Raw genomic sequence first — 27,500 nt, 5'->3', positions numbered from 1 at the left:
GGGTCTTGAAGACAACCAGGGGTCTTGAAGACAACCAGGGGTCTTGAAGACAACCAGGGGTCTTGAAGACAACCAGGGGTCTTGAAGACAACCAGGGGTCTTGAAGACAACCAGGGGTCTTGAAGACAACCAGGGGTCTTGAAGACAACCAGGGGTCTTGAAGACAACCAGGGGTCTTGAAGACAACCAGGGGTCTTGAAGACAACCAGGGGTCTTGAAGACAACCAGGGGTCTTGAAGACAACCAGGGGTCTTGAAGACAACCAGGGGTCTTGAAGACAACCAGGGGTCTTGAAGACAACCAGGGGTCTTGAAGACAACCAGGGGTCTTGAAGACAACCAGGGGTCTTGAAGACAACCAGGGGTCTTGAAGACAACCAGGGGTCTTGAAGACAACCAGGGGTCTTGAAGACAACCAGGGGTCTTGAAGACAACCAGGGGTCTTGAAGACAACCAGTGGTCTTGAAGACAACCAGGGGTCTTGAAGACAACCAGGGGTCTTGAAGACAACCAGTGGTCTTGAAGACAACCAGGGGTCTTGAAGACAACCAGTGGTCTTGAAGACAACCAGGGGTCTTGAAGACAACCAGGGGTCTTGAAGACAACCAGGGGTCTTGAAGACAACCAGGGGTCTTGAAGACAACCAGGGGTCTTGAAGACAACCAGGGGTCTTGAAGACAACCAGGGGTCTTGAAGACAACCAGGGGTCTTGAAGACAACCAGTGGTCTTGAAGACAACCAGGGGTCTTGAAGACAACCAGGGGTCTTGAAGACAACCAGGGGTCTTGAAGACAACCAGGGGTCTTGAAGACAACCAGGGGTCTTGAAGACAACCAGGGGTCTTGAAGACAACCAGGGGTCTTGAAGACAATCAGAGGTCTTGTAGACAACCAGGGTCTTGAAGACAACCAGGGGTCTTGATGACAACCAGGGGTCTTGAAGACAACTAGGGGTCTTGAAGACAACCAGGGGTCTTGAAGACAACCAGGGGTCTTGAAGACAACCAGGGGTCTTGAAGACAACCAGGGGTCTTGAAGACAACCAGGGGTCTTGAAGACAACCAGGGGTCTTGAAGACAACCAGGGGTCTTGAAGACAACCAGGGGTCTTGAAGACAACCAGGGGTCTTGAAGACAACCAGGGGTCTTGAAGACAACCAGTGGTCTTGAAGACAACCAGGGGTCTTGAAGACAACCAGGGGTCTTGAAGACAACCAGGGGTCTTGAAGACAACCAGGGGTCTTGAAGACAACCAGGGGTCTTGAAGACAACCAGGGGTCTTGAAGACAACCAGGGGTCTTGAAGACAACCAGGGGTCTTGAAGACAACCAGGGGTCTTGAAGACAACCAGGGGTCTTGAAGACAACCAGGGGTCTTGAAGACAACCAGGGGTCTTGAAGACAACCAGGGGTCTTGAAGACAACCAGGGGTCTTGAAGACAACCAGGGGTCTTGAAGACAACCAGGGGTCTTGAAGACAACCAGGGGTCTTGAAGACAACCAGGGGTCTTGAAGACAACCAGGGGTCTTGAAGACAACCAGGGGTCTTGAAGACAACCAGGGGTCTTGAAGACAACCAGGGGTCTTGAAGACAACCAGGGGTCTTGAAGACAACCAGGGGTCTTGAAGACAACCAGGGGTCTTGAAGACAACCAGGGGTCTTGAAGACAACCAGGGGTCTTGAAGACAACCAGGGGTCTTGAAGACAACAAGGGGTCTTGAAGACAACAAGGGGTCTTGAAGACAACCAGGGGTCTTGAAGACAACCAGGGGTCTTGAAGACAACCAGGGGTCTTGAAGACAACCAGGGGTCTTGAAGACAACAAGGGGTCTTGAAGACAACCAGGGTCTTGAAGACAACCAGGGTCTTGAAGACAACCAGGGGTCTTGAAGACAACCAGGGGTCTTGAAGACAACCAGGGGTCTTGAAGACAACCAGGGGTCTTGAAGACAACCAGGGGTCTTGAAGACAACCAGGGGTCTTGAAGACAACCAGGGGTCTTGAAGACAACCAGGGGTCTTGAAGACAACCAGTGGTCTTGAAGACAACCAGGGGTCTTGAAGACAACCAGGGGTCTTGAAGACAACCAGGGGTCTTGAAGACAACCAGGTTTCTTGAAGACAACCAGTGGTCTTGAAGACAAACAGGGGTCTTGAAGACAACCAGTGGTCTTGAAGACAACCAGGGGTCTTGAAGACAACCAGGGGTCTTGAAGACAACCAGGGGTCTTGAAGACAACCAGTGGTCTTGAAGACAACCAGGGGTCTTGAAGACAACCAGGGGTCTTGAAGACAACCAGGGGCCTTGAAGACAACCAGGGGTCTTGAAGACAACCAGGGGTCTTGAAGACAACCAGGGGTCTTGAAGAGCATGATAAATGGTGGAAAAGGCTTCGAACTTAGAGGTCCAGTTCGCCTTCGAGCTGAGAGGTCCAGTTCGCCTTCGAACTTAGAGGTCCAGTTCGTCTTCGAGCTGAGAGGTCCAGTTCGCCTTCGAACTTAGAGGTCCAGTTCGTCTTCGAGCTGAGAGGTCCAGTTCGCCTTCGAGCTGAGAGGTCCAGTTCGCCTTCGAGCTGAGAGGTCCAGTTCGTCTTCGAGCTGAGAGGTCCAGTTCGCCTTCGAGCTGAGAGGTCCAGTTCGCCTTCGAGCTGAGAGGTCCAGTTCGCCTTTGAGCTGAGAGGTCCAGTTCGCCTTCGAGCTGAGAGGTCCAGTGAATGTGGCTTTAAAGCCAGTGAATGTGGCTTTAAAGCCAGTGAATGTGGCTTAAGTGTTCTGTGCTGCAGTACTTATAGGTAGAGTGGCTTACAGTATTGACAGTTACCAAGCCCCTGGGTTAACAAGACTGTGGATTATCAATGCCCTTGATTATTAATCCATTGGGTTAGCAAGGCCCTCCGTTATGAATCCCATGGATTCTCAAGCACTTGGGTTACCAAGCCAGTCTGCTGATGGCTTGGGTAAAGGGCATCATGCCCACGTACCCTCCTGGGTTACCAAGCGAGCCTTCTGGTTGCTTGGGTAGAGGAATTCATGTACCCTCCTGGGTTACCAAGCCAGACTGCAGGTGGCTTGAGTAGAAGGCATCATGCCCACGTACCCTCCTGGATTACCAAGCCACCCTCCTGGTGGCTTGGGTAGTGGGCATCATGCTAACATACCCTCCTGGGTTACCAAGGCAGCCTCCTAGAGGCATGGTAGAAGGCATCATGTACCCTCCTGGGTTACCAAGCCAGTCTGCTGGTGACTTGGGTAGAGGCCATCATGTACCCTCCTGGGTTACCAAGCCACCCTTCTGGTGACTTGGGTAGAGGCCATCATGCACCCTCCTGGGTTACCAAGCCACCCTCCTAGTGGCTTGGGTAGAGGGCATCATGTACCCTCCTGGGTTACCAAGCCAGCCTCCTGGTGGCTTGGGTAGAGGGCATCATGTACCCTCCTGGGTTACCAAGACAGCCTCCTGGTGGCTTGGGTAGAGGGCATCATGTACGCTCCTGGGTTACCAAGCCAGTCTCCTGGTGGCTTGGGTAGAGGGCATCATGTACGCTCCTGGGTTACCAAGCCAGTCTCCTGGTGGCTTGGGTAGAGGGCATCATGTACGCTCCTGGGTTACCAAGCCAGTCTCCTGGTGGCTTGGGTAGAGGGCATCATGTACCCTCCTGGGTTACCAAGCCAGTCTCCTGGTGGCTTGGGTAGAGGGTATCATGTACGCTCCTGGGTTACCAAGCCAGTCTCCTGGTGGCTTGGGTAGAGGGCATCATGTACCCTCCTGGGTTACCAAGCCAGTCTCCTGGTGGCTTGGGTAGAGGGCATCATGTATGTTCCTGGGATACCAAGCCAGTCTCCTGGTGGCTTGGGTAGAGGGCATCATGTACCCTCCTGGGTTACCAAGCCAGTCTCCTGGTGGCTTGGGTAGAGGCCATCATGTACCCTCCTAGGTTACCAAGCCACCCTCCTGGTGGCTTGGGTAGAGGGCATCATGTACCATCCTGGATTACCAAGCCAGTCTCCTGGTGGCTTGGGTAGAGGGCATCATGTACCCTCGTGGGCTACCAAGCCAGTCCCCTGGTGGCTTGGGTAGAGGGCATCACGTACCCTCCTGGGTTACCAAACCAGTCTCCTGGTGGCTTGGGTAGAGGGCATCATGTACGCTCCTGGGTTACCAAGCCACCCTCCTGGTGGCTTGGGTAGAGGGCATCATGTACCCTCCTGGGTTACCAAGCCAGTCTCCTGGTGGCTTGAGTAGAGGGCATCATGTACGCTCCTGGGTTACCAAGCCAGTCTCCTGGTGGCTTGGGTAGAGGCCATCATGTACCCTCCTGGGTTACCAAGCCACCCTCCTGGTGGCTTGGGTAGAGGGCATCATGTACCCTCCTGGATTACCAAGCCAGTCTCCTGGTGGCTTGGGCAGAGGGCATCATGTACCCTCCTGGGTTACCAAGCCAGTCTCCTGGTGGCTTGGGTAGAGGGCATCATGTACCCTCCTGGCTTACCAAGCCAGTCCCCTGGTGGCTTGGGTAGAGGGCATCATGTACCCTCCTGGGTTACCAAGCCAGTCTCCTGGTGGCTTGGGTAGAGTGCATCATGTACCCTCCTGGATTACCAAGCCAGTCTCCTGGTGGCTTGGGTAGAGGGCATCATGTACCCTCCTGGGTTACCAAGCCAGTCTCCTGGTGGCTTGGGTAGAGGGCATCATGTACGCTCCTGGGTTACCAAGCCAGTCTCCTGGTGGCTTGGGTAGAGGGCATCATGTACCCTCCTGGGTTACCAAGCCAGTCTCCTGGTGGCTTGGGTAGAGGGCGTCATGTACCCTCCTGGGTTACCAAGCCCGTCTCCTGGTGGCTTGGGTAGAGGGCATCATGTACCCTCCTGGACTACCAAGCCAGTCTCCTGGTAGCTTGGGTAGAGGGCATCATGTACCCTCCTGGGTTACCAAGCCAGTCTCCTGGTGGCTTGGGTAGAGGGCATCATGTACCCTCCTGGGCTACCAAGCCAGTCTCCTGGTGGCTTGGGTAGAGGGCATCATGTACCCTCCTGGGTTACCAAGCCAGTCTCCTGGTAGCTTGGGTAGAGGGCATCATGTACCCTCCTGGGTTACCAAGCCAGTCTCCTGGTGGCTTGGGTAGAGGGCATCATGTACCCTCCTGGGTTACAAAGCCAGTCTCCTGGTGGCTTGGGTAGAGGGCATCATGTACGCTCCTGGGTTACCAAGCCACCCTCCTGGTGGCTTGGGTAGAGGGCATCATGTACCCTCCTGGGTTACCAAGCCAGTCTCCTGGTGGCTTGAGTAGAGGGCATCATGTACGCTCCTGGGTTACCAAGCCAGTCTCCTGGTGGCTTGGGTAGAGGCCATCATGTACCCTCCTGGGTTACCAAGCCACCCTCCTGGTGGCTTGGGTAGAGGGCATCATGTACCCTCCTGGATTACAGAGCCAGTCTCCTGGTGGCTTGGGCAGAGGGCATCATGTACCCTCCTGGGTTACCAAGCCAGTCTCCTGGTGGCTTGGGTAGAGGGCATCATGTACCCTCCTGGCTTACCAAGCCAGTCCCCTGGTGGCTTGGGTAGAGGGCATCATGTACCCTCCTGGGTTACCAAGCCAGTCTCCTGGTGGCTTGGGTAGAGTGCATCATGTACCCTCCTGGATTACCAAGCCAGTCTCCTGGTGGCTTGGGTAGAGGGCATCATGTACCCTCCTGGGTTACCAAGCCAGTCTCCTGGTGGCTTGGGTAGAGGGCATCATGTACGCTCCTGGGTTACCAAGCCAGTCTCCTGGTGGCTTGGGTAGAGGGCATCATGTACCCTCCTGGGTTACCAAGCCAGTCTCCTGGTGGCTTGGGTAGAGGGCGTCATGTACCCTCCTGGGTTACCAAGCCCGTCTCCTGGTGGCTTGGGTAGAGGGCATCATGTACCCTCCTGGACTACCAAGCCAGTCTCCTGGTAGCTTGGGTAGAGGGCATCATGTACCCTCCTGGGTTACCAAGCCAGTCTCCTGGTGGCTTGGGTAGAGGGCATCATGTACCATCCTGGGCTACCAAGCCAGTCTCCTGGTGGCTTGGGTAGAGGGCATCATGTACCCTCCTGGGTTACCAAGCCAGTCTCCTGGTAGCTTGGGTAGAGGGCATCATGTACCCTCCTGGGTTACCAAGGCAGTCTCCTGGTGGCTTGGGTAGAGGGCATCATGTACCCTCCTGGGTTACAAAGCCAGTCTCCTGGTGGCTTGGGTAGAGGGCATCATGTACCCTCCTGGGTTACCAAGCCAGTCTCCTGGTGGCTTGGGTAGAGGGCATCATGTACCCTCCTGGGTTACCAAGCCAGTCTCCTGGTGGCTTGGGTAGAGGGCATCATGTACCCTCCTGGGTTACCAAGCCAGTCTCCTGGTGGCTTGGGTAGAGGGCATCATGTATGTTCCAGGGATACCAAGCCAGTCTCCTGGTGGCTTGGGTAGAGGGCATCATGTACCCTCCTGGGTTACCAAGCCAGTCTCCTGGTGGCTTGGGTAGAGGCCATCATGTACCCTCCTAGGTTACCAAGCCACCCTCCTGGTGGCTTGGGTAGAGGGCATCATGTACCATCCTGGATTACCAAGCCAGTCTCCTGGTGGCTTGGGTAGAGGGCATCATGTACCCTCGTAGGCTACCAAGCCAGTCCCCTGGTGGCTTGGGTAGAGGGCATCACGTACCCTCCTGGGTTACCAAACCAGTCTCCTGGTGGCTTGGGTAGAGGGCATCATGTACGCTCCTGGGTTACCAAGCCAGTCTCCTGGTGGCTTGGGTAGAGGGCATCATGTACGCTCCTGGGTTACCAAGCCACCCTCCTGGTGGCTTGGGTAGAGGGCATCATGTACCCTCCTGGGTTACCAAGCCAGTCTCCTGGTGGCTTGGGTAGAGGGCATCATGTACGCTCCTGGGTTACCAAGCCAGTCTCCTGGTGGCTTGGGTAGAGGCCATCATGTACCCTCCTGGGCTACCAAGCCACCCTCCTGGTGGCTTGGGTAGAGGGCATCATGTACCCTCCTGGATTACCAAGCCAGTCTCCTGGTGACTTGGGCAGAGGGCATCATGTACCCTCCTGGGTTACCAAGCCAGTCTCCTGGTGGCTTGGGTAGAGGGCATCATGTACCCTCCTGGGTTACCAAGCCAGTCCCCTGGTGGCTTGGGTAGAGGGCATCATGTACCCTCCTGGGTTACCAAGCCAGTCCCCTGGTGGCTTGGGTAGAGGGCATCATGTACCCTCCTGGATTTCCAAGCCAGTCTCCTGGTGGCTTGGGTAGAGGGCATCATGTACCCTCCTGGGTTACCAAGCCAGTCTCCTGGTGGCTTGGGTAGAGGGCATCATGTACCCTCCTGGGCTACTAAGCCAGTCTCCTGGTGGCTTGGGTAGAGGGCATCATGTACCCTCCTGGATTACCAAGCCAGTCTCCTGGTGGCTTGGGTAGAGGGCATCACGTACCCTCCTGGGTTACCAAGCCAGTCTCCTGGTGGCTTGGGTAGAGGGCATCACGTACCCTCCTGGGTTACCAAGCCAGTCTCCTGGTGGCTTGGGAAGAGGGCATCATGTACCCTCCTGGGTTACCAAGCCAGTCTCCTGGTGGCTTGGGTAGAGGGCATCATGTACCCTCCTGGGTTACCAAGCCAGTCTCCTGGTGGCTTGGGTAGAGGACATCATGTACCCTCCTGGGTTACCAAGCCAGTCTCCTGGTGGCTTGGGTAGAGGGCATCATGTACCCTCCTGGGTTACCAAGCCAGTCTGCTGGTGGCTTGGGTAGAGGGCATCATGTACCCTCCTGGGTTACCAAGCCAGTCTCCTGGTGGCTTGGGTAGAGGGCATCATGTACCCTCCTGGGTTACCAAGCCAGTCTCCTGGTGGCTTGGGTAGAGGGCATCATGTACCCTCCTGGGTTACCAAGCCAGTCTCCTGGTGGCTTGGGTAGAGGGCATCATGTACCCTCCTGGGTTACCAAGCCAGTCTCCTGGTGGCTTGGGTAGAGGGCATCATGTACCCTCCTGGGTTACCAAGCCAGTCTCCTGGTGGCTTGGGTAGAGGGCATCATGTACCCTCCTGGGTTACCAAGCCAGTCTCCTGGTGGCTTGGGTAGAGGGCATCACGTACCCTCCTGGGTTACCAAGCCAGTCTCCTGGTGGCTTGGGTAGAGGGCATCATGTACCCTCCTGGGTTACCAAGCCAGTCTCCTGGTGGCTTGGGTAGAGGGCATCACGTACCCTCCTGGGTTACCAAGCCAGTCTCCTGGTGGCTTGGGTAGAGGGCATCATGTACCCTCCTGGGTTACCAAGCCAGTCTCCTGGTGGCTTGGGTAGAGGGCATCCCGTACCCTCCTGGGTTACCAAGCCAGTCTCCTGGTGGCTTGGGTAGAGGGCATCATGTACCCTCCTGGGTTACCAAGCCAGTCTCCTGGTGGCTTGGGTAGAGGGCATCACGTACCCTGGCTTGATGGCAGGATAAGCCAGCACACTTGCCTTTCTTTAGATTTAATTTAGATAGTCTCAAAGAAGGTAGAGGGCAGTGTAGATTGTGGTTGATTGTGGTGGTGGCTGATTGTGGTGATTGTGGTGGGAGGGGGAGTGTTGTTGAGGGCTGTGTAGATTGTGGTTGAGTGTGGTGGTGGCTGATTGTGGTGATTGTGGTTGTGGTGGTGTTTGATGGTGGTTGATTATTGTGGTTGTGGGGGTGCTTGATGGTGGTTGATTATTGTGGTTGTGGGGGTGCTTGAGAGACTGTCACTACCACCACTACCACCACCACTACCGCCACTACCACCAAGATTACCACCACTACCACCAACACTACCACCACCACTACAACCACTACAACCACCACTACCACCACCACCTCCACCACTACCACCAAGATTATCACCACTACCACCACCCCTACCACCACCACCATCACTGCCAGTACCACCATTACCACCACTACCCAACCACTACCACAACTACCACCACCACCATCACCACCACTATCACTACTACCACCACCACTACCAGCACCACTACCACCACTACCACCGCCACTACCACCACCACTACCACCACTACCTCCACTACCACAACCACTATCATCACTAACACCACCACTACCACCATTACCACCACCGCTACCACCACTGCCACCACTACCACCACTACCTCCACTACCACCACTACCACCACTACCACCACTACCACCATTACCACCACTACCACCACTACTACCATCACTACCATCACTACCACCATTACCACCATTACCACCACTACCACCACTACCACCACTACCACCACTAACACCACTACCACCACTACCACCACTACCACCACTACCACCACTACCATCACTACCACCAGTACCACCATTACCACCACTACCACCACTACCACCATTACCACCACTACCACCACTACCACCACTACCACCACTACCACCACTACCACCACTACCACCACTACCACCACTACCACCACTACCACCACTACCACCACTACCACCACTACCACCACTACCACCACTACCACCACTACCACCACTAACACCACTACCACCACTACCACCACTACCACCACTACCACCACTACCACCACTACCACCACTACCACCACCACCACCTACCATCACTACCATCACCACCAACACTACCACCACTCTACAACCACCACTACCAGCACTACCACTACTACCAACACTATCACCACTACAACCACTACCAGCACAAACACTACCACCACTACCACCACTACCACCACTACCACCACTACCACCACTACCACCATCAACACTACCACCACTACCACCACTACCACCACTACCACCACTACCACCACTACCACCACTACCACCACCACCACCACCACCACCACTACCATCACTACCACCACTACCACCACTACCACCACTACCACCACTACCACCACTACCACCACTACCACCACTACCACCACTACCACCACTACCACCATTACCACCACTACCACCACTACCACCACTACCACCACTACCACCACTACCACCACTACCACCACTACCACCACTACCACCACTACCACCACTACCACCACTACCACCACTACCACCACTACCACCACTACCACCACTACCACCACTACCACCACTACCACCACTACCACCACTACCACCCCTACCACCACTACCACCACTACCACCACTACCACCACTACCACCACTACCACCATTACCACCCCTACCATCACTACCACTACCACCACCACCACCACCACCACAACAACAACACCACTACCACCACCACCATCATCACCACCATCACCACCACTACCACCACTACCACCACTACCACCACTACCATCAATACCACCGCTACCACCACTACCACCACTATCATCACTACCATCACTACCACCACTACCATCACTACCACCACTACCACCACTACCACCACTACCACCACTACCAGCACTACCATCACTACCATCACTACCACCACTACCACCACTACCACCACTACCACCACTGCCACCACTACCATCACTACCATCACTACCACCACTACCACCACTACCACAACTAACACCACTGCCACCACTACCATCACTACCATCACTACCACCACTACCACCACTACCACCACTACCACCACTACCACCACTACCACCACTACCACCACTGCCACCACTACCATCACTACCATCACTACCACCACTACCATCACTACCACCACCACTACCATCCTACCACCACCCACCACCACACCACTACCACCACTACCACCACTACCATCACTACCACCACTACCACCACTACCACCACCACCACCACTACCACCACTACCACCACTACCACCACTACCACCACTACCACCACTACCACCACTACCACCACTACCATCACTACCACCACTACCACCACTACCACCACTACCACCACTACCACCACTACCACCACTACCACCACTACCACCACTACCACCACTACCACCACTACCACCACTACCACCACTACCACCACTACCACCACTACCACCACTACCACCACTACCACCACTACCACCACTACCACCACTACCACCACTACCACCACTACCACCACTACCACCACTACCACCACTACCACCACTACCACCACTACCACCACTACCACCACTACCACCACTACCACCACTACCACCACTACCACCACTACCACCACTACCACCACTACCACCACTACCACCACTACCACCACTACCACCACTACCACCACTACCACCACTACCACCACTACCACCACTACCACCACTACCACCACTACCACCACTACCACCACTACCACCACTACCACCACTACCACCACTACCACCACTACCACCACTACCACCACTACCACCACTACCACCACTACCACCACTACCACCACTACCACCACTACCACCACTACCACCACTACCACCACTACCACCACTACCACCACTACCACCACTCCCACCACTACCACCACTACCACCACTACCACCACTACCACCACTACCACCACTACCACCACTACCACCACTACCACCACTACCACCACTACCACCACTACCACCACTACCACCACTACCACCACTACCACCACTACCACCACTACCACCACTACCACCACTACCACCACTACCACCACTACCACCACTACCACCACTACCACCACTACCACCACTACCACCACTACCACCACTACCACCACTACCACCACTACCACCACTACCACCACTACCACCACTACCACCACTACCACCACTACCACCACTACCACCACTACCACCACTACCACCACTACCACCACCACTACCACCACTACCACCACTACCACCACTACCACCACTACCACCACTACCACCACTACCACCACTACCACCACTACCACCACTACCACCACTACCACCACTACCACCACTACCACCACTACCACCACTACCACCACTACCACCACTACCACCACTACCACCACTACCACCACTACCACCACTACCACCACTACCACCACTACCACCACTACCACCACTACCACCACTACCACCACTACCACCACTACCACCACTACCACCACTACCACCACTACCACCACGACCACCACTACCACCACTACCACCACTACCACCACTACCACCACTACCACCACTACCACCACTACCACCACTACCACCACTACCACCACTACCACCACTACCACCACTACCACCACTACCACCACTACCACCACTACCACCACTACCACCACTACCACCACTACCACCACTACCACCACTACCACCACTACCACCACTACCACCACTACCACCACTACCACCACTACCACCACTACCACCACTACCACCACTACCACCACTACCACCACTACCACCACTACCACCACTACCACCACTACCACCACTACCACCACTACCACCACTACCACCACTACCACCACTACCACCACTACCACCACTACCACCACTACCACCACTACCACCACTACCACCACTACCACCACTACCACCACTACCACCACTACCACCACTACCACCACTACCACCACTACCACCACCACCACCACTACCACCACTACCACCACTACCACCACTACCACCACTACCACCACTACCACCACTACCACCACTACCACCACTACCACCACTACCACCACTACCACCACTACCACCACTGCCACCACTACCACCACTACCACCACTACCACCACTACCACCACTACCACCACTACCACCACTACCACCACTACCACCACTACCACCACTACCACCACTACCACCACTACCACCACTACCACCAGTAGTATGCTTCCTCCATCACTTTCTCTCTTTGATGTTACTAATGTTGTTGTTGTTATTTAGCACTGTTGTTGTTGTTGTTATTTAGCACTGTTGTTGTTGTTGTTGTTGTTGTTGTAGTTGTTATTTAGCACTGTTGTTGTTGTTATTTAGCACTGTTGTTGTTGTTGTTGTTGTTGTTGTAGTTGTTTTTTAGCACTGTTGTTGTTGTTAGCTAGCACTGTTGTTGTTGTTGTTACCTAGCACTGTTTTTGTTGCTTCGCACTGTTGTTGTTGTTGTTGTTACCTAACACTGTTGTTGTTACCTAGCACTGTTGTTGTTGTTACCTAGCTCTGTTGTTGTTGTTACCTAGCACTGTTGTTGTTACCTAGCACTGTTGTTGTTACCTAGCACTGTTGTTGTTGTTGTTGTTGTTACCTAGCACTGTTGTTGTTACCTAGCACTGTTGTTGTTACCTAGCACTGTTGTTGTTGTTACCTAGCACTGTTGTTGTTACCTAACACTGTTGTTGTTGTTACCTAGCACTGTTGTTGTTACCTAGCACTGTTGTTGTTACCTAGCACTGTTGTTGTTGTTACCTAACACTGTTGTTGTTACCTAGCTCTGTTGTTGTTGTTACCTAGCACTGTTGTTGTTACCTAGCACTGTTGTTGTTACCTAGCACTGTTGTTGTTGTTGTTACCTAGCTCTGTTGTTGTTGTTACCTAGCACTGTTGTTGTTACCAAGCACTGTTGTTGTTGTTGTTACTTTGCACTGTTGTTATTGTTGTTACTTAGCGCTGTTGTTGTTGTTATTTAGCACTGTTGTTGTTGTTACCCAGCACTGTTGTTGTTGTTATTTAGAACTGTTGTTGTTGTTGTTACTTAGCACTGTTGTTGTTACCTAGCGCTGTTGTTGTTGTTTTTGTTACTTAGCACTGTTGTTGTTGTTATTTAGCACTGTTGTTGTTGTCGTTATTTAGCACTGTTTTTGTTGTTGTTACTTAGCACTGCTGTTGTTGCTACTTATCACTGTTGTTGTTGTTGTTACTTAGTACTGCTGTTGCTGCTACTTATCACTGTTGTTGTTGTTGTTACTTAGTACTGTTGTTGTTGTTGTTGTTGTTGTTACCTAGCACTGTTGTTGTTGTTGTTACTTAGCACTGTTGTTGTTACTTAGCACTGTTGTTGTTGTTGTTACTTAGCACTGTTGTTGTTGTTGTTACTTAGCACTATTGTTGTTGTTGTTACTTAGCACTGCTGTTGTTGCTACTTATCACTGTTGTTGTTGTTGTTACTTAGTACTGTTGTTGTTGTTGTGTTGACTTGTAGCACTGTTGTTGTTGTTGTGTTGACTTGTAGCACTGTTGTTGTTGTTGTGTTGACTTGTACCACTGTTGTTGTTGTTGTGTTGACTTGTAGCACTGTTGTTGTTGTTGTTACTTAGCACTATTGTTGTTGTTGTTACTTAGCGCTGTTGTTGTTGTTGTTACCTAGCACTGTTGTTGTTGTTGTTACCTAGCACTGTTGTTGTTGTTGTTACCTAGCACTGTTGTTGTTACCTAGCACTGTTGTTGTTGTTGTGTTGACTTGTAGCACTGTTGTTGTTGTTGTTGTTACCTAGCACTGTTGTTGTTACCTAGCGCTGTTGTTGTTGTTGTTGTTACCTAGCACTGTTGTTGTTACCTAGCACTGCTGTTGTTACCTAGCACTGTTGTTGTTGTTACCTAGCACTGTTGTTGTTACCTAGCACTGCTGTTGTTACCTAGCACTGTTGTTGTTGTTACCTAGCACTGTTGTTGTTGTTACCTAGCACTGTTGTTGTTGTTACCTAGCACTGTTGTTGTTGTTACCTAGCACTGTTGTTGTTACCTAGCACTGTTGTTGTTGTTGTTGTTACCTAGCACTGTTGTTGTTACCTAGCACTGTTGTTGTTGTTACCTAGCACTGTTGTTGTTGTTACCTAGCACTGTTGTTGTTGTTACCTAGCACTGTTGTTGTTACATAGCACTGTTGTTGTTGTTGTTGTTACCTAGCACTGTTGTTGTTACCTAGCACTGTTGTTGTTGTTACCTAGCACTGTTGTTGTTGTTACCTAGCACTGTTGTTGTTACCTAGCACTGTTGTTGTTGTTGTTGTTACCTAGCACTGTTGTTGTTGTTGTTACCTAGCACTGTTGTTGTTACCTAGCGCTGTTGTTGTTGTTGTTGCCTTGCACTGTTGTTGTTACCTAGCACTGTTGTTGTTGTTACCTAGCACTGTTGTTGTTACGTAGCACTGTTGTTGTTGTTACCTAGCACTGTTGTTGTTACCTAGCACTGTTGTTGTTGTTACTTAGCACTGTTGTTGCTACCTAGCACTGTTGTTGTTACTTAGCACTGTTGTTGTTGTTGTTGTTATTTAGCACTGTTGTTGTTGTTACTTAACACTGTTGTTGTTGTTGTTACTTTGCACTGTTGTTGTTGTTGTTACTTAGCGCTGTTGTTGTTGTTGTTACCTAGCACTGTTGTTGTTACCTAGCTCTGTTGTTGTTGTTACCTAGCACTGTTGTTGTTGTTACCTAGCTCTGTTGTTGTTACCTAGCTCTGTTGTTGTTGTTACCTAGCACTGTTGTTGTTGTTACCTAGCTCTGTTGTTGTTGTTACCTAGCACTGTTGTTGTTGTTACCTAGCACTGTTATTGTTGTTACTTAGCACTGTTGTTGTTGTTGTTACCTAGCACTGTTGTTGTTACCTAGCTCTGTTGTTGTTGTTACTTTGCACTGTTGTTGTTACCTAGCTCTGTTGTTGTTGTTACTTTGCACTGTTGTTGTTGTTGTTACTTAGCACTGTTGTTGTTGTTGTTACCTAGCACTGTTGTTGTTGTTATTATTACCTAGCACTGTTGTTGTTACTTAGCACTGTTGTTGTTGTTACTTAGCACTGTTGTTGTTGTTACTTTGCACTGTTGTTATTACCTAGCACTGTTGTTGTTACTTAGCACTGTTGTTGTTGTTATTTAGCTCTGTTGTTATTACCTAGCACTGTTGTTGTTGTTACTTAGCACTGTTGTTGTTGTTGTTACTTAGCACTGTTGTTGTTGTTGTTACTTAGCACTGTTGTTGTTGTTACTTAGCACTGTTGTTGTTGTTATTACCTAGCACTGTTGTTGTTGTTACTTAGCACTGTTGTTGTTGTTGTTACTTAGCACTGTTGTTGTTGTTGTTACTTAGCACTATTGTTGTTGTTGTTGTTACTTAGCACTATTGTTGTTGTTGTTGTTACCTAGCACTGTTGTTGTTGTTGTTACTTAGCACTATTGTTGTTGTTGTTGTTACTTAGCACTGTTGTTGTTGTTGTTGTTGTTACCTAGCACTGTTGTTGTTGTTGTTACCTAGCACTGTTGTTGTTACCTAGCACTGTTGTTGTTGTTGTTACTTAGCACTATTGTTGTTGTTGTTGTTAACTAGCACTGTTGTTGTTACCTAGCACTGTTGTTGCTGTTGTTGTTGTTACTTAGCACTGTTGTTGTTGTTGTTGTTGTTGTTAACTAGCACTGTTGTTGTTACCTAGCACTGTTGTTGCTGTTGTTGTTGTTACTTAGCACTGTTGTTGTTGTTGTTGTTGTTAACTAGCACTGTTGTTGTTGTTACCTAGCACTGTTGTTGTTGTTGTTACCTAGCACTGTTGTTGTTGTTACCTAGCACTGTTGTTGTTACCTAGCACTGTTGTTGTTACCTAGCACTGTTGTTGTTACCTAGCTCTGTTGTTGTTACCTAGCACTGTTGTTGTTGTTGTTACTTAGCACTGTTGTTGTTGTTGTTGTTACCTAGCACTGTTGTTGTTGTTGTTGTTGTTACTTAGCACTGTTGTTGTTGTTGTTGTTGTTAACTAGCACTGTTGTTGTTGTTGTTACTTAGCACTGTTGTTGTTGTTGTTACCTAGCACTGTTGTTGTTGTTACCTAGCACTGTTGTTGTTACCTAGCACTGTTGTTGTTACCTAGCACTGTTGTTGTTGTTGTTACCTAGCACTGTTGTTGTTGTTGTTGTTACTTAGCACTGTTGTTGTTGTTGTTACCTAGCACTGTTGTTGTTGTTGTTACCTAGCACTGTTGTTGTTGTTGTTGTTACTTAGCACTGTTGTTGTTGTTGTTACCTAGCACTGTTTTTGTTGCTTCGCACTGTTGTTGTTGTTGTTGTTGTTACCTAACACTGTTGTTGTTACCTAGCACTGTTGTTGTTGTTACCTAGCTCTGTTGTTGTTGTTACCTAGCACTGTTGTTGTTACCTAGCACTGTTGTTGTTACCTAGCACTGTTGTTGTTGTTGTTGTTGTTACCTAGCACTGTTGTTGTTACCTAGCACTGTTGTTGTTACCTAGCACTGTTGTTGTTGTTACCTAGCACTGTTGTTGTTACCTAGCACTGTTGTTGTTGTTACCTAGCACTGTTGTTGTTACCTAGCACTGTTGTTGTTACCTAGCACTGTTGTTGTTGTTGTTGTTGTTACCTAACTCTGTTGTTGTTACCTAGCTCTGTTGTTGTTGTTACCTAGCACTGTTGTTGTTACCTAGCACTGTTGTTGTTACCTAGCACTGTTGTTGTTGTTACCTAGCTCTGTTGTTGTTACCTAGCACTGTTGTTGTTACCTAGCACTGTTGTTGTTGTTGTTACTTTGCACTGTTGTTATTGTTGTTACTTAGCGCTGTTGTTGTTGTTATTTAGCACTGTTGTTGTTGTTGTTACCCAGCACTGTTGTTGTTGTTATTTAGAACTGTTGTTGTTGTTGTTACTTAGCACTGTTGTTGTTACCTAGCGCTGTTGTTGTTGTTTTTGTTACTTAGCACTGTTGTTGTTGTTATTTAGCACTGTTGTTGTTGTCGTTATTTATTACTGTTGTTGTTGTTGTTACTTAGCACTGCTGTTGTTGCTACTTATCACTGTTGTTGTTGTTGTTACTTAGTCCTGCTGTTGCTGCTACTTATCACTGTTGTTGTTGTTGTTACTTAGTACTGTTGTTGTTGTTGTTGTTGTTACCTAGCACTGTTGTTGTTGTTGTTACTTAGCACTGTTGTTGTTGTTGTTACTTAGCACTGTTGTTGTTGTTGTTACTTAGCACTGTTGTTGTTTTTGTTACTTAGCACTATTGTTGTTGTTGTTACTTAGCACTGCTGTTGTTGCTACTTATCACTGTTGTTGTTGTTGTTACTTAGTACTGTTGTTGTTGTTGTTGTTGTTACCTAGCACTGTTGTTGTTGTTGTTGTTACTTAGCACTGTTGTTGTTGTTGTTACTTAGCACTGTTGTTGTTGTTGTTACTTAGCACTGTTGTTGTTGTTACTTAGCACTATTGTTGTTGTTGTTACTTAGCGCTGTTGTTGTTGTTGTTACCTAGCACTGTTGTTGTTGTTGTTACCTAGCACTGTTGTTGTTACCTAGCACTGTTGTTGTTGTTGTTGTTACGTAGCACTGTTGTTGTTGTTGTTGTTACCTAGCACTGTTGTTGTTACCTAGCGCTGTTGTTGTTGTTGTTGTTACCTAGCACTGTTGTTGTTACCTAGCACTGCTGTTGTTACCTAGCACTGTTGTTGTTGTTACCTAGCACTGTTGTTGTTACCTAGCACTGCTGTTGTTACCTAGCACTGTTGTTGTTGTTACCTAGCACTGTTGTTGTTGTTACCTAGCACTGTTGTTGTTGTTACCTAGCACTGTTGTTGTTGTTACCTAGCACTGTTGTTGTTACCTAGCACTGTTGTTGTTGTTGTTGTTACCTAGCACTGTTGTTGTTACTTAGCACTGTTGTTGTTGTTACCTAGCACTGTTGTTGTTGTTACCTAGCACTGTTGTTGTTGTTACCTAGCACTGTTGTTGTTACCTAGCACTGTTGTTGTTGTTGTTGTTACCTAGCACTGTTGTTGTTACCTAGCACTGTTGTTGTTGTTACCTAGCACTGTTGTTGTTGTTACCTAGCACTGTTGTTGTTACCTAGCACTGTTGTTGTTGTTGTTGTTACCTAGCACTGTTGTTGTTGTTGTTACCTAGCACTGTTGTTGTTACCTAGCGCTGTTGTTGTTGTTGTTGTTGCCTTGCACTGTTGTTGTTACCTAGCACTGTTGTTGTTGTTACCTAGCACTGTTGTTGTTACGTAGCACTGTTGTTGTTGTTACCTAGCACTGTTGTTGTTACCTAGCACTGTTGTTGTTGTTACTTAGCACTGTTGTTGCTACCTAGCACTGTTGTTGTTACTTAGCACTGTTGTTGTTGTTGTTGTTATTTAGCACTGTTGTTGTTGTTACTTAACACTGTTGTTGTTGTTGTTACTTTGCACTGTTGTTGTTGTTGTTACTTAGCGCTGTTGTTGTTGTTGTTACCTAGCACTGTTGTTGTTACCTAGCTCTGTTGTTGTTGTTACCTAGCACTGTTGTTGTTGTTTCCTAGCTCTGTTGTTGTTACCTAGCTCTGTTGTTGTTGTTACCTAGCACTGTTGTTGTTGTTACCTAGCTCTGTTGTTGTTGTTACCTAGCACTGTTGTTGTTGTTACCTAGCACTGTTATTGTTGTTACTTAGCACTGTTGTTGTTGTTGTTACCTAGCACTGTTGTTGTTACCTAGCTCTGTTGTTGTTGTTACTTTGCACTGTTGTTGTTACCTAGCTCTGTTGTTGTTGTTACTTTGCACTGTTGTTGTTGTTGTTACTTAGCACTGTTGTTGTTGTTGTTACCTAGCACTGTTGTTGTTGTTATTATTACCTAGCACTGTTGTTGTTACTTAGCATTGTTGTTGTTGTTACTTAGCACTGTTGTTGTTGTTACTTTGCACTGTTGTTATTACCTAGCACTGTTGTTGTTACTTAGCACTGTTGTTGTTGTTATTTAGCTCTGTTGTTATTACCTAGCACTGTTGTTGTTGTTACTTAGCACTGTTGTTGTTGTTGTTACTTAGCACTGTTGTTGTTGTTGTTACTTAGCACTGTTGTTGTTGTTACTTAGCACTGTTGTTGTTGTTATTACCTAGCACTGTTGTTGTTGTTACTTAGCACTGTTGTTGTTGTTGTTACTTAGCACTGTTGTTGTTGTTGTTACTTAGCACTGTTGTTGTTGTTGTTACTTAGCACTGTTGTTGTTGTTGTTACTTAGCACTGTTGTTGTTGTTACCAAGCACTGTTGTTGTTGCCTAGCACTGTTGTTGTTGTTACCTAGCACTGTTGTTGTTACCTAGCACTGTTGTTGTTGTTACCTAGCACTGTTGTTGTTACCTAGCACTGTTGTTGTTACCTAGCACTGTTGTTGTTGTTACTTAGCACTGTTTTTGTTACCTAGCACTGTTGTTGTTGTTGTTACTTAGCACTGTTGTTGTTGTTGTTACTTAGCACTATTGTTGTTGCTGTTACCTAGCACTGTTGTTGTTGTTTTTGTTACTTACCACTGTTGTTGTTTTTACTTAGCACTGTTGTTGTTGTTGTTACTTAGCACTGTTGTTGTTACCTAGCACTGTTGTTGTTGTTGTTACTTAGCACTGTTGTTGTTGTTGTTACCTACCACTGGTAGCAACAACAACAACAACAACAACAACAACAGGGTGATCACTACAGGGATAATACAACAACAACAACAACAACAACAACAGGGTAACCACTACAGCGATAATACAACACATACAACACATACAACCTGCCTTATCTACAGTCTTGTAAATATTATGAAATGTATGAATATTTAAGCTGAGAAGTGTTGTATGATTGTATTATTTACGAGTGTTGTGAAAATACAACACAACTCAACACAACATAGAACACAACACAACACAACATAGAACACAACACAACACAACACAGAACACAACACAACACAGAACACAACACAACGCAGAACACAATACATAGAACACAACACAACACATAGAACACAACACAACACATAGAACACAACACAACACAGAACACAACACACAGAACACAACACATAGAACACAACACACAGAACACAACACAGAACACAACACATAGAACACAACAGAACACATAGAACACAACACACAGAACATAACACATAGAACACAACACAACACAGAACACAACACACAGAACATAACACATAGAACACAGCACAACACATAGAACACAACACGCAGAACACAACACATAGAACACAACACAACACATAGAACACATAGAACACAACACAACACATAGAACACAACACACAGAACATAACACATAGAACACAACACAACACAGAACACAACACATAGAACACAACACACACAACACAACACATAGAACACAGCACAACACATAGAACACAACACAACACACAGAACATAACACATATAACACAACACAACACATAGAACACAACACACAGAACATAACACATAGAACACAACACAACACACAGAACATAACATATAGAACACAACACACATAACATAACACACAGAACACAACGCAACACAACACAGAACACAACACATAGAACACAACACAGAACACAACACATAGAACACAACACATAGAACATAACACATAGAACACAACACATAGAACACAACACACAGAACATAACACACACAATACATAGAACACAACACACAGAACATAACACAGAACAAAACACAACACAGAACACAACACATAGAACACAACACGCACAACACAACACATAGAACACAACACAACACAGAACACAATACATAGAACACAACACGCACAACACAACACATAGAACACAACACAACACAGAACACAATACATAGAACACAATACACAGAACACAACACATAGAACACAACACAACACATAGAACACAACACGACACAGAACACAACACATTGAACATAACACATAGAACACAACACATAGAACACAACACACAGAACACAATGCATAGAACACAACACACAGAACATAACACATAGAACACAACACAGAACATAGCACATATAACACAGCACAACACAGAACACAAGACATAGAACACAACACGCAGAACACAACACATAGAACACAACACAACACATAGAACACAACACAGAACACAACACATAGAACACAACACACAGAACATAACACATAGAACACAACACAGAACATAGCACATATAACACAGCACAACACAGAACACAAGACATAGAACACAACACGCAGAACACAACACATATAACACAACACAACACATAGAACACAACACAGAACATAACACATAGAACACAACACAGAACACAACACATAGAACACAACATTGAGAACACATATAGAATACAACACAGAACACAACACAACACAGCACACAGAACACAACATATAGAACTCAAGGCAAATACCACATCTAGTATCGGGCCCTTACTCAGACAGGATGGGACTTACACAGATGACAACAAGGAAATGAGTGAAATACTGAAATCCCAGTACGACTCTGTGTTTAGTGAACCACTAATCAGTCTGAGGATCGACGACCCAAATGATTTCTTCATGAATGAGCCTCAAAACTCCATAAATGTATGCCAGATTTCCGACATTACCCTAACTCCGATAGACTTTGAAAAAGCCATTGACAACATGCCCATGCACTCAGCCCCGGGCCCAGACTCGTGGAACTCTATATTCATTAAGAACTGCAAGAAACCTCTCTCACGTGCCCTAAATACACTATGGAGGAGGAGCTTGGACATGGGTGAAATTCCACAGTCACTTAAAACAACGGATATAGCCCCACTCCATAAAGGTGGCAGCAAAGCATTAGCTAAGAACTATAGACCAATAGCTCTAACGTCCCACATCATAAAAATCTTTGAAAGAGTGCTAAGAAGCAGGATTGCAAATCACCTGGATCCCCAAAAACTGCACAATCCAGGGCAACATGAGTTCAGGGCAGGTCGCTCCTGCCTCTCACAACTACTGGATCACTATGATATGGCCTTGGATGCACTGGAAGAAAATCAGAATGCAGAAGTAATATACACAGACTTTGCAAAAGTGTTTGACAAGTGCGATCATGGCGTAATAGCGCACAAAGTATGTGCTAAAGGAATAACTGGTAAAGTGGGGAGATGGATCTTCAACTTCCTAAGCAGCCGAACACAAGGAGTAGTGGTCAACAGAGTTAAATCGGAGGCTGCCATAGTGAAGAGCTCTGTCCCACAAGGCACAGTACTCGTCCCCATCCTGTTCCTCATCCTCATATCAGACATAGACAGAGATGTAACCCACAGCACCGTATCATCCTTTGCGGATGATACTAAGATCTGCATGAGGCTGTCATCTGCTGAGGACGCGGTTAACCTCCAAGAAGATATAAACAAAGTTTTCCAGTGGGCAACGGTAAACAATATGATGTTCAATGAGGACAAATTCCAACTACTCCGTTATGGAAAACTGGAGGAGATAATAACTAGAACAGAGTATACTACAAACTCTGGCCATAAGTAGAGCGGAAAAATAATGTAAGGGACCTGGGAGTAGTAATGTCTGAGGATCTCACTTTCAAGGATCACAACAGTGCCACGATCGCACGTGCAAAGAAAATGATAGGATGGATAATGAGAACTTTCAAAACGAGAGATGCCAAGCCCATGACGATCCTTTTCAAATCACTTGTTCTCTCTAGGCTAGAATACTGCTGTACATTAACATCTCCATTCAAAGCAGGTGAAATCGCAGATCTAGAGAGTGTACAGAGATCCTTTACTGCACGTGTAAGTTCTGTCAAGCACCTTAACTACTGGGAACGCTTGGAAGCACTTGACTTGTACTCGTTGGAACGCAGGAGGGAGAGATATATCATAATCTACACCTGGAAAATCCTGGAAGGAATGGTCCCAAATCTGCACACAGAAATCACTCCCTACGAAAGTAAAAGACTGGGCAGGCGATGCAAAATGCCCCCAATAAAAAGTAGGGGCGCCATTGGTACACTAAGGGAAAACACCATAAGTGTCCGGGGCCCAAAACTGTTTAACAGCCTCCCATCAAGCATTAGGGGAATTGCCAATAAACCCCTGGCTGCCTTCAAGAGAGAGCTGGACAGATACCTAAAGTCAGTGCCGGATCAGCCGGGCTGTGGCTCGTACGTTGGACTGCGTGCGGCCAGCAGTAACAGCCTAGTTGACCAGGCCCTGATCCATCGGGAGGCCTGGTCATGGACCGGGCCGCGGGGGCGTTGATCCCCGGAATAACCTCCAGGTAACATAGAACACAACATTGAGAACACATATAGAGCACAACACAGAACACAACACAACACAGCACATAGAACACAACACAGAACACAACACAACACAGCACATAGAACACAACATATAGAACACAACACAGAACACAACACTGAACACAACACATAGAACACAACATTGAGAACACATATAGAACACAACACAGAACACAACAGAACACAGAACACAACACTGAGAACACATATAGAACACAACATAACACAGAACACAACACATAGAACACAACATTGAGAACACATATAGAACACAACACAACACAGCACATACTGTGAACACAACACTGGAATAACTAAAAGAATAGCGTGTGTAAATTACCCTGAAACACAGTGTTGCCACCTGTGTGTCCAGAGTAACGCAATGTTGCATCAAGGAGTAACTCAATTATTACCATCCACTCGTCCAGAGCAACACAGTGTTGCCAACCATGCGTCCAGAGCAACACTGTTATCATCCATACGTCAAGATAACACAGTGTTGCCATCCATGCGTCCAGAGCAGCACATTCGTACGTCAAGATAGCACATTGTTACCACCCATGCGTCCAGCGCAACACAGTGTTACCACCCATGCGTCCAGAGCAACACTTATCATCCATAAGTCAAAATAAGACAGTGTTGCCGTCCATGCGTCCAGAGCAACACAGTGTTGCCATCCATGCGTCAGCACTGGCCCTGACCACGTAAGGACCATTGTGGGTTCAGCGCTGACAGCGTCAGTCTTATCTGACGTTCCAACACGGCAAATAATAGTTATGGAGTCGCAGACAGACACACACACGGCGCGGAGAGCGCATGTTGGCGCTGCGCATGTTGGCGCTGCGCGGTAGTTGGCGGTGCGCGGTAGTTGGCGGTGTATTTACCCGCCAATTCGCTACGGCCTTCCCGCCAAATCTGTGTAAATAAACCCCGCCTCCCTCTCGCCTCCGATTCTCCGCACCGTGATTTAGACCCCGCTAATCGCGGGTGAAATTTAAAATTGGGCATCGGGGCATTAACACGTCGCGAGGAGATATATTGTGTGTGGGTGTGGATGAATTTTTTCGGGTTTATTGGGGGTTGGGGTGGATTTATGGCGGGTAAAACCAGGAGCAAGTCAGTGCAGAGGCATCCGGACGCGGTCCCGGGGAAAAGTTGCCACCTCTCGCCGGCCGGAAAAACCAGCTGAGAATGTAAACAAAAATTTTACCCGCGCAAAATATTAACCCTCTCTCTCCTGGCTTCATACCCGAGATCCGAAGCGGATAAATACCCGCCCCGGGTCATTTTTCAGGGTATGGAGGGATGGGCATGGAGTGAGATAGGAGTAAATCATGTGGAGGCACCCTGGTGAGTTGGGTAATAGCCCCTGGGCCGCTGGTCATGAAGTAATGGCTACCATGATCCTGTTCCCTTCCATGTTTATTGTTCTCCTCTGCGCTATGCAAATTGAATTAATATCGTCTATTGTTTCACTGGGAGTAAATCGTTTTATGATTGAGCATTGGAGCTTATGGGAGGGAGCATTAGGGAGCCTGGGATAGAGCATTAGGGAGCCTGGGATAGAGCATTAGGGAGCCTAGTACGGGCTCACAGCTCAAGAAACCTGGGTTCGATACCCGATTTGAAAGGGAGATGGAATGTTTGTTGTGTTTTTAGTGTGTTGTCACTGTTGATGTGGTGGTAATCAGGTACCTGGGTGTTAGTCATCTTACACCTATTGCTGCTGTGAGTGTTCACTTAGCAGTAAATAGGTACCTGGGTATTAGTTGAGTGTTGTGGGTGGCATCCTGGGCAGGATGAGACGTATGGGCAAGTCACCTAACACTTGGTCCTGCCAGTGTTCACCTAGAAGCAGGTACTTGGGTGTTAGTCATCTTAGACCTTTTGTCACTTCATCTAGCAGTAATTAGGTACCCTGGGGTTCCTATAGGTATCTGTGGGTTCCTGTGGGTGTCTTTGGGTTTCACTGGGTTTCAATGGGGCCTGTGGGTTCTTATGGGCTCCTGTGGGCTCCTCTAGGCTCCTATGAGTTTCTGTGGGCTCCAGGTTCCAATGGGTTTCTGTGGGTTCATGTGGACTCCAATGGGTTCCTGTGGGCTCCAGTGGGTTCCTGTGGGCTCCAATGAGTTCCTGTGAGCTCCAATGGATTCCTGTGGGTTCCCGTAGGTTACTGTGAGTTCCTACGGGTTCCCATGGGTCTCTGTAGGTCATAATTGATGGGTTCTCAGTGCCCATGGTCAGCACCTGCCCACAACTCATAATTTCACAACCCATTTCCGTAATCTTGAATACCATCACCTTAGCAATTTTCAACCCTAGTTTCCTGGTTGATGTTTTCATTGTGGTTGAGGGATGGTTGAGTGTCGACGGTGGTAGTTGTGGTTGATCCTTCTAGATGGTGGTGATTGTGGAGGTTGAATAGGGTAGTGGTGGGAGTTGTGGTTGATCCTTCTAGATGGTAGTGGTAGCAGTAGTGGTGGTAGTGGTGGTGGTGGTGGTAGTACTAGTGGAAATTCTCCCACTGATGCTGGTGCTACTTATCATGCTATTGTCACTGTTGTTGTTACTGTCACTGCTACTGTTACTATCACCGCTGCTCTTACTGGCACTACTGCTGTTACTATCACTGCTGTTACTGGCACTGTTATTACTGGCACTGCTGTTATTGTCACTGCTGTAACTGGCACTATTGTTAATGTCACTGTTGTTACTGTCACTAAAACTTCCCCATTAACCCCACACACATTTCAGTGTTCAGTTCACTCACCTTAAGTATGTAACATATGTAAACATACACATAAGTGCACTTATCATAAATAATAACATAAATAAGTACACTTAGATACAAGTACACATAAGGAAACTTATCATACATAATAACGTACGTGTATACTACTTAGAAAAGCCTATATAAGGTGATTCAAAGCGATTTAATTCCATCCCGTCTGTAAAATAACAGAAAAAGCGCGCGTACTTTCCCCCCAGCCAAGAGAGCGCACCGCTCATTGGCTCGTTTTTCCCGGGAAGATCAACTCGCCCGCGGCTCATTGGCCCCTTTTTTTCCTGGACGATCAACTCGCCCGCGGCTGATTGGTCAGATCTCTCCCTCACCCCCCACCCACAGCCGCGCCCCCGCGCGCCAAAATGAATTTGAAATCCAGGACCAATGCATCATCCTCAGAAAGATAGTATCTATGATCTATCAGCAGATAAACCTGTCTTGTACATGACCTGTGAATATATATATATATATATATATATATATATATATATATATATATATATATATATATATATATATATATATATATATATATATATATATATATATATATATAACTACAGGGGGAGCTCAGTGATAGCTGTAGGCCTTTCGTGTTGGAATCAACACATCAGGAGCTTGCAATGTTGCAAAAATAGAGCATGAATTCCAGGAAGATTCATTCATTTCTGCAACATTGTTTGCAACACGAAATACAAAAAGCTATCATTCAACTCCCCCTGTGATTATATATATATATATATATATATATATATATATATATATATATATATATATATATATATATATATATATATATATATATATACATATA

The sequence above is a fragment of the Cherax quadricarinatus genome, chromosome 3, assembly GCF_038502225.1.
Source record: "Cherax quadricarinatus isolate ZL_2023a chromosome 3, ASM3850222v1, whole genome shotgun sequence".
Taxonomy (NCBI): Eukaryota; Metazoa; Arthropoda; class Malacostraca; order Decapoda; family Parastacidae; genus Cherax; species Cherax quadricarinatus.
The sequence above is the reverse complement of the archived record's forward strand: the minus strand, read 5'-3'. Positions refer to the sequence as shown.